Source organism: Spinacia oleracea, chromosome 6, assembly GCF_020520425.1.
Source record: "Spinacia oleracea cultivar Varoflay chromosome 6, BTI_SOV_V1, whole genome shotgun sequence".
Lineage (NCBI taxonomy): Eukaryota > Viridiplantae > Streptophyta > Magnoliopsida > Caryophyllales > Amaranthaceae > Spinacia > Spinacia oleracea.
This window is the reverse complement of record NC_079492.1, coordinates 141,534,316-141,546,426: the sequence shown is the minus strand read 5'-3', so window position 1 is coordinate 141,546,426 and position 12,111 is coordinate 141,534,316.

Sequence of the window (12,111 nt, the reverse complement as noted above, 5' to 3'; positions counted from 1 at the left end):
CTTGAGGCTCGGTTGTTGATCATAATGCTGATTGGATTAAGAGTTTAAACTGAATATGCATATGTTTTGAACTATATATGCATATTTTTAGAACTAAATATGCATATTTTTTGAACTATATTTGTATATTTTTTGAGCTATATGTGCATATTATTTGTCTCAAATATAATGTGCGTAACATTTTTAAGTGTTCCAGGAAATTAAAATTTATATTCACATATTTTTTTTTATGAAAATTTATCTTACAAAATATGCACACATAGTTCGAAAACTACGCACATATTGTTCGAATAATATGCACAAAGGTTCTCACCATAAGAGTATTTCTCACCCTAAGACAGTTCTCACAGGAACCTCACCCTATATATATATATATATATATATATATATATATATATATATATATATATATATATATATATATATATATATATACATTACAGGAAATTGTACTATTAACGACGGGAAATTCCGTCGCGAAAGGCCAATAATCGTCGATTAATGACGGGATTTCCTGTCGCGAACCCGTCATAAAAGGGGGTCGTCGTTAATAGAAAATCCCTTCGTTAACCCGTCGTAAAAGACATTTGTGACGATTATTCCCGTCTTTGTTTTGTTGTTAGCCTCGTCGCAAAAGCCTTTTGCGACGGGATTTTTGACCCGTCGTAATTAGGTTGTCGTTAAAGATACAAATTCTTGTAGTGATCTTTCACATGAAATTGAATAAACTACAATAAAACAAGAAAAGTACTCCCTCCGTCCCAAAATTATTGTCCTGTTTTCTAAATCAGGTGTCTCAAAATTATAGTCATGTTTCTAATTTTGGCTAATAAGGTCCTCACTTTCTCATGTACTATATTAATTAAAAATGTATTGAAAACCTCACCCATGTACTATATTCCACTTTCCTATGTACTATATTCTCTTTAACATGTACTTTATTCCACTTTTCCATACAACTCAATCATCATTTGTACTTTATTCCACTTTTTCATGTACTATATTCCATTTTTCTTAAAGTCCGTGCTTTTAGTCAAACGAGACTATAATTATAGGACGGAGGGAGTAACAGCATATACAATGTATAAATAACACCGGCATAAAAGGGGGCTGTCGTTAATGGAAAAACCCGTCGTAAAAGACATTTGCGACGGTTGTTCCCGTCTTTGTTTGGTTGTTAGCCCCGTCGCAAAAGGCTTTTGCGATGCGATTTTTGACCCGTCGTAATTAGGTTGTCGTTAAAGATACAAATTCTTGTAGTGCTTTAACATGAAATTGAATAAACTACAATAAAACAAGAAAAATAACAACAAATACAATGTATAAATAACACCGGCATAGAAAGTCAAGTAACACCCGTCAATAACCTTATACATAGTAGCTGTGTGTGAGGAAGTTACGCGCACGTCACACCATCAAGTTGACGGTGTGGCTGGTCACACATGAGACGCGTTGAATATTTGATACATTAATAGGATGATTTGACCAAAATATTGATTAAATATATTTACACTTATTAATATAATGATTTGATTAAAATATTACCAAAAATTATTTTTAGCAAATTATTATGGACCGTGACATATATTATTTATTAAATATTTAAACAAATAACTTTTCCATATATAAACCGCAAATAAAAAAGATAAGTAAAATTTTTTAGGGAAAAAAATTGGATGACAATTTTTGCACCAGAAAATGATATGTGTCATTACTGATACGTAGTTCAGATTTTTATTAAGTGTAGTTTTACCATGTGGTATAGATTTTATATTTTCCTTTTAATTTTGTTTTGTAAAGGATAACGTGTAATTAATATTAGGGGTGAGCAAAAAGTCAGGTACCCTAAATCGGAATCGGAACCTGTTAGGAACCTGTGTTTCCAGAACCGGAACATGTCGTGCAGCGGTGTAGGTTCCGGTTTCGGGTAACAAAATTGGGAACCTGTTGCAACAGGTTCCGGTTCCGTTTCTCACTTTTTCGGAACGGGTACCCTGTTGGGTACCCTGTATACAATATAATTCTAATATGAATTTCCCAAAATAAGGGTTCGAGCCTTATAAAAATGCTTCCTATGCCTAAAATATAAAACAATCCAAGCTAATTTTTGAAAAATATAAATATAAAATTACAATTTAAGCCCAAGCTATAAAACGATTAAAGCCCAAACCATAAAGTAGATTTTTTCTAAATAAATTGACAATAATTTATTTAAATTTTTACTATGACAGGGTACCCTGAATCGAAAATTGTTGGAACAGGTTCCTGTTCCGGTTCTCATTTTCAGGAACCTATTACAACAGGTTTCGGTTCCGGTTCCCATTTTCAGGAACCTATTACAACAGGTTTCGGTTCCGATTCCCATTTTCAGGAACCTGTTGCAACAGGTTCCGGTTCCGATTCCTGAAAATTTGACAGGGTACCCGGTTGTGCTTACCCCTAATTAATGTGACATAATTTAATGGTTAACAGGAGCTAAAAATTTATATGCGTCATTTTTTGCAATGTGTGTGAATGACATGGGACGAGACCCTTGATTCCTTGAAGAAAGGATAACACCACGTGGATCGTAAAACTAGTTTAAAGACGCCTTTTAATATACTACATGTGTTTCATGAAGATCTTTACGTACGGTTACTATTTGCACAAAGTATTAAGATGAAAATGAAAAGGTTGGTTGAATATAATAAAATTTGGATAACGTAAGAGAAATGTGTTAAAAAGTGGGTTGGTGTAAAAAAATGAATAAAGTAAGAAAGAGTGAGTGAAAAATTATACTCCGTAAATATTGTTGGGTAAGTAAGGTAATGTAGTAAATTTTCATGTCAAAAAATAGAAAAAAGAAAAGTGTAAAAAATATCATGAAAGAAACTAAAATGGAAAGTGTAAAGATCATTTTAAACCGGAGATAATATGGTATAGATTTTTTTTTTTACTTAAAAGTGAAAAGTAGTTATCTAACTTAATTTTGTTGTATTCTAAATTTAATTTCAAACATGTCCATGCATTGATCCATAATAATTTGCTAAAATTTTTCAATTCAAAATTTAATTTCAAACATGCGACTCCTGAAATGACAAATTGTGAATTATATTTCAATAATAATTCGCTTTTTGTATGGACCCTTCCTTAAATATTGTTGTCTACTACACTACTACAAAATGGTCCATTCGAGATTTGTTATTCAATTTAATTGAATTATTGAAAGTCCAGAAAAAAGAACAGTAGTGAACGTACACGTTATTTCAAAATTTTGAACCTTTTTCAAGAGACTTCTAATATAAAAGGACGATACCTTTTTCGTTACGAATATATTGATGGGAAGATAATACCAGAAAAAATGAAGAATACAAATGGAACCTACAAATACAATTACCCTACGTACTGTTGCTCGTGCATGGACAGACGAGTCCTTTTCAAGAATTTTTTTTGCTCTTTTTGATGAGCTAGGAAAATATTACATTGATCATATTTAAATAATTACTATAGTTGCATAAATTTTCTTGAATTATGAGAGAATTTATTTAGATCATTGCACGCTTTTGTGGCTACTTCAAAAAAAACTTTGTAGTTAATTTGAACGCAAATTAACTTTCACCTTTTATTTATTTATCTATGATTTTGGTTGTATATCTTTATTTAGCTAGGTTGTAGTGTTACTGTGAGTTGGGTATCTTTTAGTAATGGCCTGAGGGGGCTCGACACTCCTGAGCGTAAAATGTTAATAGTGTATTTTTAATTCTAACCTCTTCTAAAATTTCAGTACTATTATGTAAATTTCATATTAAATCCCTAATTGAATATAAATGACATATTATAATCGCGTGATATTAGCAAGTGGGGTGGATTTTCGGTGTCTTTCAAAACACGGACATTGTTATTAGCACTTAATTTAATAGAATATTAATTAGTACTTGTACTTGGGAAGTAGGAAGTAGGAAGTAGGAAGTCGTAGGTAATTGGAGACCTAACAAATTTTGTGCAAGTTTGGAAGTCAGCATGTGGGTTGGGCTACGTTGACTACAATACAAACTCTTAATTTTAATTCAATGTAGTGGTTAATTTATGGAAATCAACAATCTACCACCGTGTATCACTCTCATTAACCCTAGCAATTTCAATTTCATGCATTTTTTGATGGACCGGAAGTCTGGGACACACCACATAACTACATATGTTTATTTAACTGTATTTATTATTTAACATGAGTTGAAGTGGTCAAAAATCAACACGTACTACTTTTAAATAATACTAGTGTTGTGTAACTAATATACATGAGTCACACCACTGTTTTTTAAATGTTTTTAGTTGAACTTTTGACGTAGCTTAACCATTTAGGTATATGATTGAAAAGTTTTAAACCAACCGATTCTAATGAAAGAAAATGATATTGGTCGCAACATGCGACCTTTAAGCAGTGTCACAATGAGGACATGTCATGTTTATGTGTCATAATTTAAATTGGAAACTAAAATATTTAACTTATATAACCTATTAAATATGTTACAAAAAAATAGAAAAATCTTAATATTCTAATTTGTTTCCTTTTTTATATCGACTACCTTATTTACATATTTTCATAGTAAAAACATTGCATTGATAGTAAAAATATTATGATGACGAATAGCATACGTGGCTCACATGTGTACCAATTAAACTCCGACACGTAAGATTGACACAACTAAATATTGTCGCAACTAAAGAAAATACAGTTACCTCCCTTAGAAAAATCTCTACTTTTTTTTAATGAATTTAAATTTGGTGTCAAAGGTCAATTTTAAATTATTTGAGTGCCCTCTATCTTCCTTTGGGGAAGAAATTGAAAGCATCCAATGCTGAACTTTATCAAGTTGGACTTGATCAAATGTTTGCCAGCTATTCAGTTATATACAAGTATATAGTGTTTTTGTATCATTTGTAATGATAATTTGCATTATTGCAATCATTGCATCATCTGGCATGTTATCACTTATAGCATCCTCAACAATGTACAACTTCGTATGAGATATATTTTGAAATTCTCAATTGTCAATTTGTCAGGTTATGAACTTATGATTCTAAAAAAAGCCCTCAATTAAGCTCATAAGAAACGGAATATAAAAGACTTTTTCATATACATGTACAATACTTATTTTTAAAGGATCATATAATTTTGGAAATTTGGACAATTTAGCAGAAGAATAACATCGATTCGTGTTTCACATAATTTCTTGGCTAGTACGTTACTACGTATTTGTTGAACAATATAACGCATGGTCCAATTTCAACTTTGCGATGGTTATTTTTCCAATTCTTTCTAAGGCGGAGATTTCATTTAAGCTAGATTTTATTACGATTTTAAAGTTCAAATTGAATAACGGTAATGGTATAATGTTAATGGTTTTGTTTTTATGATACATTTGAAATTCAAACTCTGAGTTCAAATATCATTGGGCCAAAATGAAGCAATACAAGACTTCGTTTTAAGTATAACGACTAAATAGAGCATTAATTTTTGTTGTTACATGAAAGGAAAAGCACAAACTAGAAAGAGACAATTTTCTTTTTCGATTTTTATATAACAAAAAAATGAACTAGAAAGAGACTTTAAAGGATGCATGATCGCAAAAGCAAACTAGCTTCTCACGTCATTAATGGACCTCAATAATTATTATGTCCAATTAATAAATACTAGCTCTATAAACATGCTTTGTATGCTTAATTATCTATTCTATTATATGATACTAAAACATATACTAAGAATGACAAGTATTACTTCTTGGTGCAATTTTTTCATGCCGTAAGATTTTTTATATTTCTACTTTTAAAAAAATTATATTACTTTCTTTAGAAAACTAAGATAAAAATGAACAATTCAATTGTAATTAATGTAACTACATGCATAATATATTGTTTGAAGAAAGATGAATCAATATTATTGTTTCGTTTACAATTTTATTTTATTCTAGTATTAATATAAATTTTTAATTAATTTAAACAATATTGATGATCGAATAGACTTCTAATGTTAGTCTACCGTTAATAAATAATAATACATTGTGAGTACGGATGTTACTCTATAACCATGTACTAAAAGACGATCCAGAAATGACACTTGTCATCTCCTGATGCGTCCTTTGCTTTTTTTAAAAAAAATTAAAAATTTTGTCTAATTAAATAAACTGTATATTTTCTATTTTTTTCCCTTTAATTTCCTTCTACGTAGAATATTATAAACTGTACACTGCGTTATTAATATGTTCATTTAAATTAGATCTTGTTCGTTTATCAAAGCTCATTTGCGAAAAGCTCATTTATATTGATATAGTTAAGCTTGACTTTAGACGAGGTACTCGTGATCTAAACTCGAACAATAAAAAACTTAAACGAGCCAAGCTCGAATAGGGGAAATGAAAGCTCGGCTCGAGCTCGAGCTCGGTAATTTCTTATCAAGTCTAGCTCGAATAGTAGATACTTGGCTCGAATAACAGGTAAATTAAAGGATGTGGTTCACAAAATTTTCAAAATTCTATCGAAAACCTTTTTCAACTATTGAAATTCATAATTGGTTGTTGAAGTATAACTGTCTTATTTTGGTTTCTACGGAGTAATTGATAATACTTCTTTGTTTGATTTTGATACAACTTTTAGTGTTCAATCCAATTTTTGCAATGCAAGTTAATAGGTAGTAAATTACATACTACCTCCGTTCCTAAAAGTTCTTTACGCTTTCCGTTTTAGTCCGTTCCTGAAAGTTCTTTACACTCCTACTTTATTCCATTTTTACTCTTAATTGGCCCACCATAACTTACCCACTCACAATACTTTAATATTAGTTTCCACCCACTCACATTGTTGGACAATTTATAGCCACTCATTTTCCATTTGTTACCCCACCATCACATGTTCACCAAAATTCCTTAATTACCGTGCAAATAGTAACCGTAAAGATCATTTAGGAACAGAGGTAGTATATAATTAAGAGGAAATGTGAGTTAATATGGATAATGGTAGTTTAGTAAAGTCAAGTGGGTAAAGTTGTCAAAAATAGAAAGGTTATAACTAAAAAGAAACGTCTCGGAATAAAAATATTGCAACTAAAAGAGAACGGAGGTTGTTGGAGGATAACTTACCTATATTTAATTATAATTTTTTTTTTAAAAATGTTGAAAGAGCTTTAGAAGGAAATCACTTCTTTTACCACCATTCCAACGTTGATCTTTAAAAGGCCTATAGTTTGGGCCTAGTGGGGCCGTACTTATAAATAAACGTGTGGGGCGCGAACCTCTGAAACTGCATTAAAAATGACCTCATATTCCTGGTAACAAACATATGTTTTGACATTTCTCCTTTTGCTGTTTCTCCTTAGTTAAACGGGCAATTAAGATATGGCAGACCCAAACTGCTGTGGTCGGGCTTAAATCAAACTAACTAATGCAGTGGGCTCACCCAATGCCAACATGCAATTGAAATTTAAATAACGACTCACCATCCGAATAAAAATCAAAGTGATACGAAAATAGCATTTTTTATTAAATAATTCAATTTGTATTGACACATTGAGTTATGTTTGATTATGAGAGGTTTGTAGTGGGAAAAAAAGCTTCTTTGAAGTAAATTAGTGGTTTGCCTTTTTTTAAAAGCTAATGAGAGTGTTTGGTTATGAGAGGTTTATCAGAGAGTTTTGAGATGAAATAGCTAATTTAAAATAAAAAAAAAAAAAACTCAATACATGAAGTTTTTGCATTAGATAATTGAAGAAATGAGTGTAAAATGACAACTTTGTCATGGTATTGTCTAAAATTACAATCTTTATTAATCTACTAGTACATCATTTTTATATCAATGTCATTAATAGTCACCTTACGCATTAAACAACTAAATGTAACATCTAATTGCTCAACGCGCGGATGGTGCAGGGGCCTGCACGTAGATCTACGTGCACCTGCACCAAAACGCAAAAACATTAAAAGAAAACGAAAAAGAGCATAACAAACTAAACAGAAAGAACATAATAAAGTAAACGAAAAGAACATTAACTAAAACCTGAAAAGAACACTAATGCTAAAAAACTAAAGAAAATATACAAAAATGAAAATAACATATTCTCTCTCCTGATAAACTATAAAAAGAACAATTATTTTTCAAAAAGAACATCGTGTGAAAAATACAACAGAAAAAAAAAAAATTATCGATAATGTTATTAAATATTAAAAAACATAAATAAGTTAAAAAGAACACAAAATAATTAAAAAAAGAACAACAACTTTTTTACAAAACAGAAGAAAAAAGAACAAAACACATGGAAAAGAACAACATTTTCTTTTTCCTTATCAAACAAAAGAACAGAATGAAAGGGACGAAAAGAACAACAAATCTATGTTCTTTTATTAGTTGTATTTGTTCTTTTCAAACCACTTAGTGTTCTAATTAAAAAGACGAAAACGACGATATTTTGATGCACTTAAAACTAGATCTATATTTTTATTTAAATGTATTTTTGTTCTTATCCCACGCATCAGAACTATGTTCTTTTATTAAGTGTTATTTGTTCTATTCAAACGATTTTATGTTCTAATTAAAAAGACGAAACGAAGATTTTTTGATGCACTTAAAACTAAATCTATATTTTTTTTTAAAGTATTTTTTGTTCTTTTACCACAAATCGGACTATGTTCTTTTTTAAGTGTTATTTGTTCTTTTCAAACCATTATATGTTCTTTTTTAACAATCTATGTACGTTGATATAAAAGAACAAACTATGTTGATTTAAAAGAACAAACTATGTTGATGACACAGTAAAAGTAAAGTTGTGAAAAGAACATAACAACTTGAAAAAGAACATTAGAGGAAAGAACAAGGAAACGTACCTTAATCATTTGATCAACATGTATCAGGAACATCAATATCTTTTAATAAATCTTAAAAAACTGATCTCAATCCTCGGAAAATATCACGCTCTCCAGAGATTCTCTTGCTTCGAAAACTAACCAAATTGAACTAGTATTTTTTCTTAATTCACTCATTTTCAACAAAGAAGAAACATTCAGAAGGAATTTTAGAGAGAGAATAAGGAGAAAATGTTTTTTTTACTCTATCACTCACCATCTAACTCTTTCTCTTTCAAAAAATCTCTCTTATGTTGAGAGAATATAAATCATCTTCTCTTTCTCTCTCTAAAATGTATTTATAAAATGACTAATGGTTATGACTCATAAGTACAATTATTATATATATAGTTGCTGAAAAATAGAAAATGAACAAATAGGAAGTAGAATCAAATAATTGAAGAACAAAGAAGGAGAAAGGAAAAATTGTTAAAGAGTGCATAATGAGAACTGTGCACGTGTTTTTATTTTGTTATTTTAACAGAGTATTATAAAAAGAACAAATGAAAAGACTAAAAGAACAAATATAGAGACTAAAAGGAACAAGTCAAGTACTTTGTCCCACAATAACATATGATTCGGAATCATCATTTTCATCATTCTGTTATGAATTATCAAGCACATTATTCTTAATATCTGAAAAAAATAATAGGTTAACATGTATAAAAACAAGAAAAATAACGCAATCAAAGAAACAAAGGATAAATAAAAAGTAACAAGAAAAATAACACAATAAAATAAAAAGAACAAGTTATGAAACGCAAATAAAATTGAAAATAATAAAAAAGAAGAACACAGTAAAATAAAAGAACAAATTATGAAACGCAAATGGTCTATTTTTCTACTATAATGAAACTGTTCTTTTAATACGAGCATAATGAAACTGTTCTTTTAATACGAACATATGTTCCTTTAATAGGTTAAAATGTTCTTTTCTGGGAAAAAAATCGTAATTACGTAATCAAAATCTTCAAAATCAACGATTTCAACAAAATCAGCGTGTTATTACATAATTTGATTCATTAAAATCATCAAATTCATCAAAACACGATTATTACACAATCAAAATCATCAACATAGTCAAAATCATCAAAAACACAATTATTACAAAATCAAAATCATCAAAACATACCATTTATTATTACAAAATTGAAAAATTACCTCCCAAAATCAGATTACCAGCTGCAGAATTCAGGTTTGAAGAAGAAAAATCAATTTAATTTGATGTTGAAGCAGAAAAATCAATGAATTTTTGGGGATTTTCATTACTTTCTCTCTCTAAAACCCATTTAAGAAAATCTAGTTCACACTTTCTCTCCCCTCTTCATAGTTTGAATTCAAAATATAAAACCCAGAAGAATATACATCGCAAAAATAACAACGAATCAAATAAAAACGCGATAAACATAGCTGAAAAGAACAGAGCCTTTAATGTTCTTTTGTTTAGGGGAATTGTTCTTTTGTTCAAGGGCATTGTTCTTTTTTCTGGGAATTTAATAAAAACGCGCGTTTTATATTTAATGTTGGTCGTTTTGATCCCGGTGCACCTAGAGCTACGTGCACACGCCTGTACCATCCAATTTGCGCTAATCGCTATATAACAAGATCCCAACATAGTAATACTTTGCCAAGTTACTCCGTACTTCATACTCCATACGGTTAAACATTTGTTTGTTGAATGAGGGAGGCAAAGAGTATAAGGAGATTTATTTTACAATGTTGTTAGCAAGAAGACATCATAGCCGGCGCACTGCGGCACATACTATAGTTAATAAGTATTTTCTCCGTCCTAAAATTATAGTTTTGTTTTTTATTTCGGGCGTCGAAATTTATAGCATTATTTTTTTATTTGGACATTACTCTTCTCACTTTTCCTTACATTATATCCTACTTTCCTACTTTCACCTATACTATATTTCCGCAATTTAGAAGGTGGGTCATGGTGCACATTGAGCATGGTGCACCTTAAGAACACTAGTATGTAATTGAAAGAACATCTGGTTACGAGAAAAGAATATGAGTATATTTTTTTTATTTAGGTTTTTAATAAATAGTAAAATAATAATATTATTTTTATAACAAAAAAGTGAAATATTATATCGCATGTTCTTTTGCCGTAGTGTCATGTTCTTTTGCTTATGCACATATGTTCTTTTGGTGCACCATGCTCTATGTGCACCACGGTCTATAGTCCACGGATTGTTATATTTCACTTTTTACACTTTTTCACTTTCCCATATATTTTTCCGCTTTCCTATACACTTTTCCGTTTTCCCCTATACTTTCCATACACTATTCCATTTTTCTTAAAAACCGTGTTTTTAATTAAACATGACTATAATTTTGAAACGGAGAGAGTAATAACCTACGCTTCCTAAATCCTACTCATAGATCCATTCAATCTAGGAAGTGATAAGCAAATAAATGAGATTGGATCACGGATCAGCTATTAAACTAGCTATAGGGATCTGTTCTAAAAGTGTCTTATTAATGCATTTGAAAGACAAGATCTTTTACGATCTCTCATTTGCTAAAAAGATCTCGTCACCATCAATCCATCTTTTCATTTCGTAGAATTAGCAGACATTTTGCTAAACTAGTCAATATTATGATAAACTTCACCCAATAAACTACCGTTAATTTTTTTTAATTTTTATGTTATGCTCATAAGATTCAGGAACATATCATGGTATAACTACATGTACGAAATATATAGAAAATTTGTTGGTATTCAGCAAAGCAAAACAAGCAGCAACAACCTTGTGCACACAATGACCAGCTCAACAACTTCTAGAAGCAGTGGCTAACTGATTCCCTAGATTTAAGGAAGGTTGTTAGAGCTGTTAGAGCTGTTAGTTGATGATCTATTTATGCAATAAACTGAGAATGATGAGATGTACATTTAGAATGTTTTGATTGGTGGAAACACCTCATAGAAGTTAGCATACAAATTGTATAAATATAGTTCTTGCTGTAATTATTCGAATTCATTTTCAATGAAATAATATCTTCATTCTTCTTAAGCATTTTCTCTCTAATTCTCTCAAGAAGTTTTCATCCTAAAGAGGTGAAAACTGACATGGTATCAGAGCAAGATCATTAGATCCTGCCTGAATTGTTTCCGCAAATTTCTACTTCTTCCATATTGCTTGATCAATTGATCAAGTTGTTCTCAATTTAGAATCCTTGATTCTGATTTTCAGCAGCTGAAATTCTGTAGAATTTCATCTTTGTTCTCTTCAGA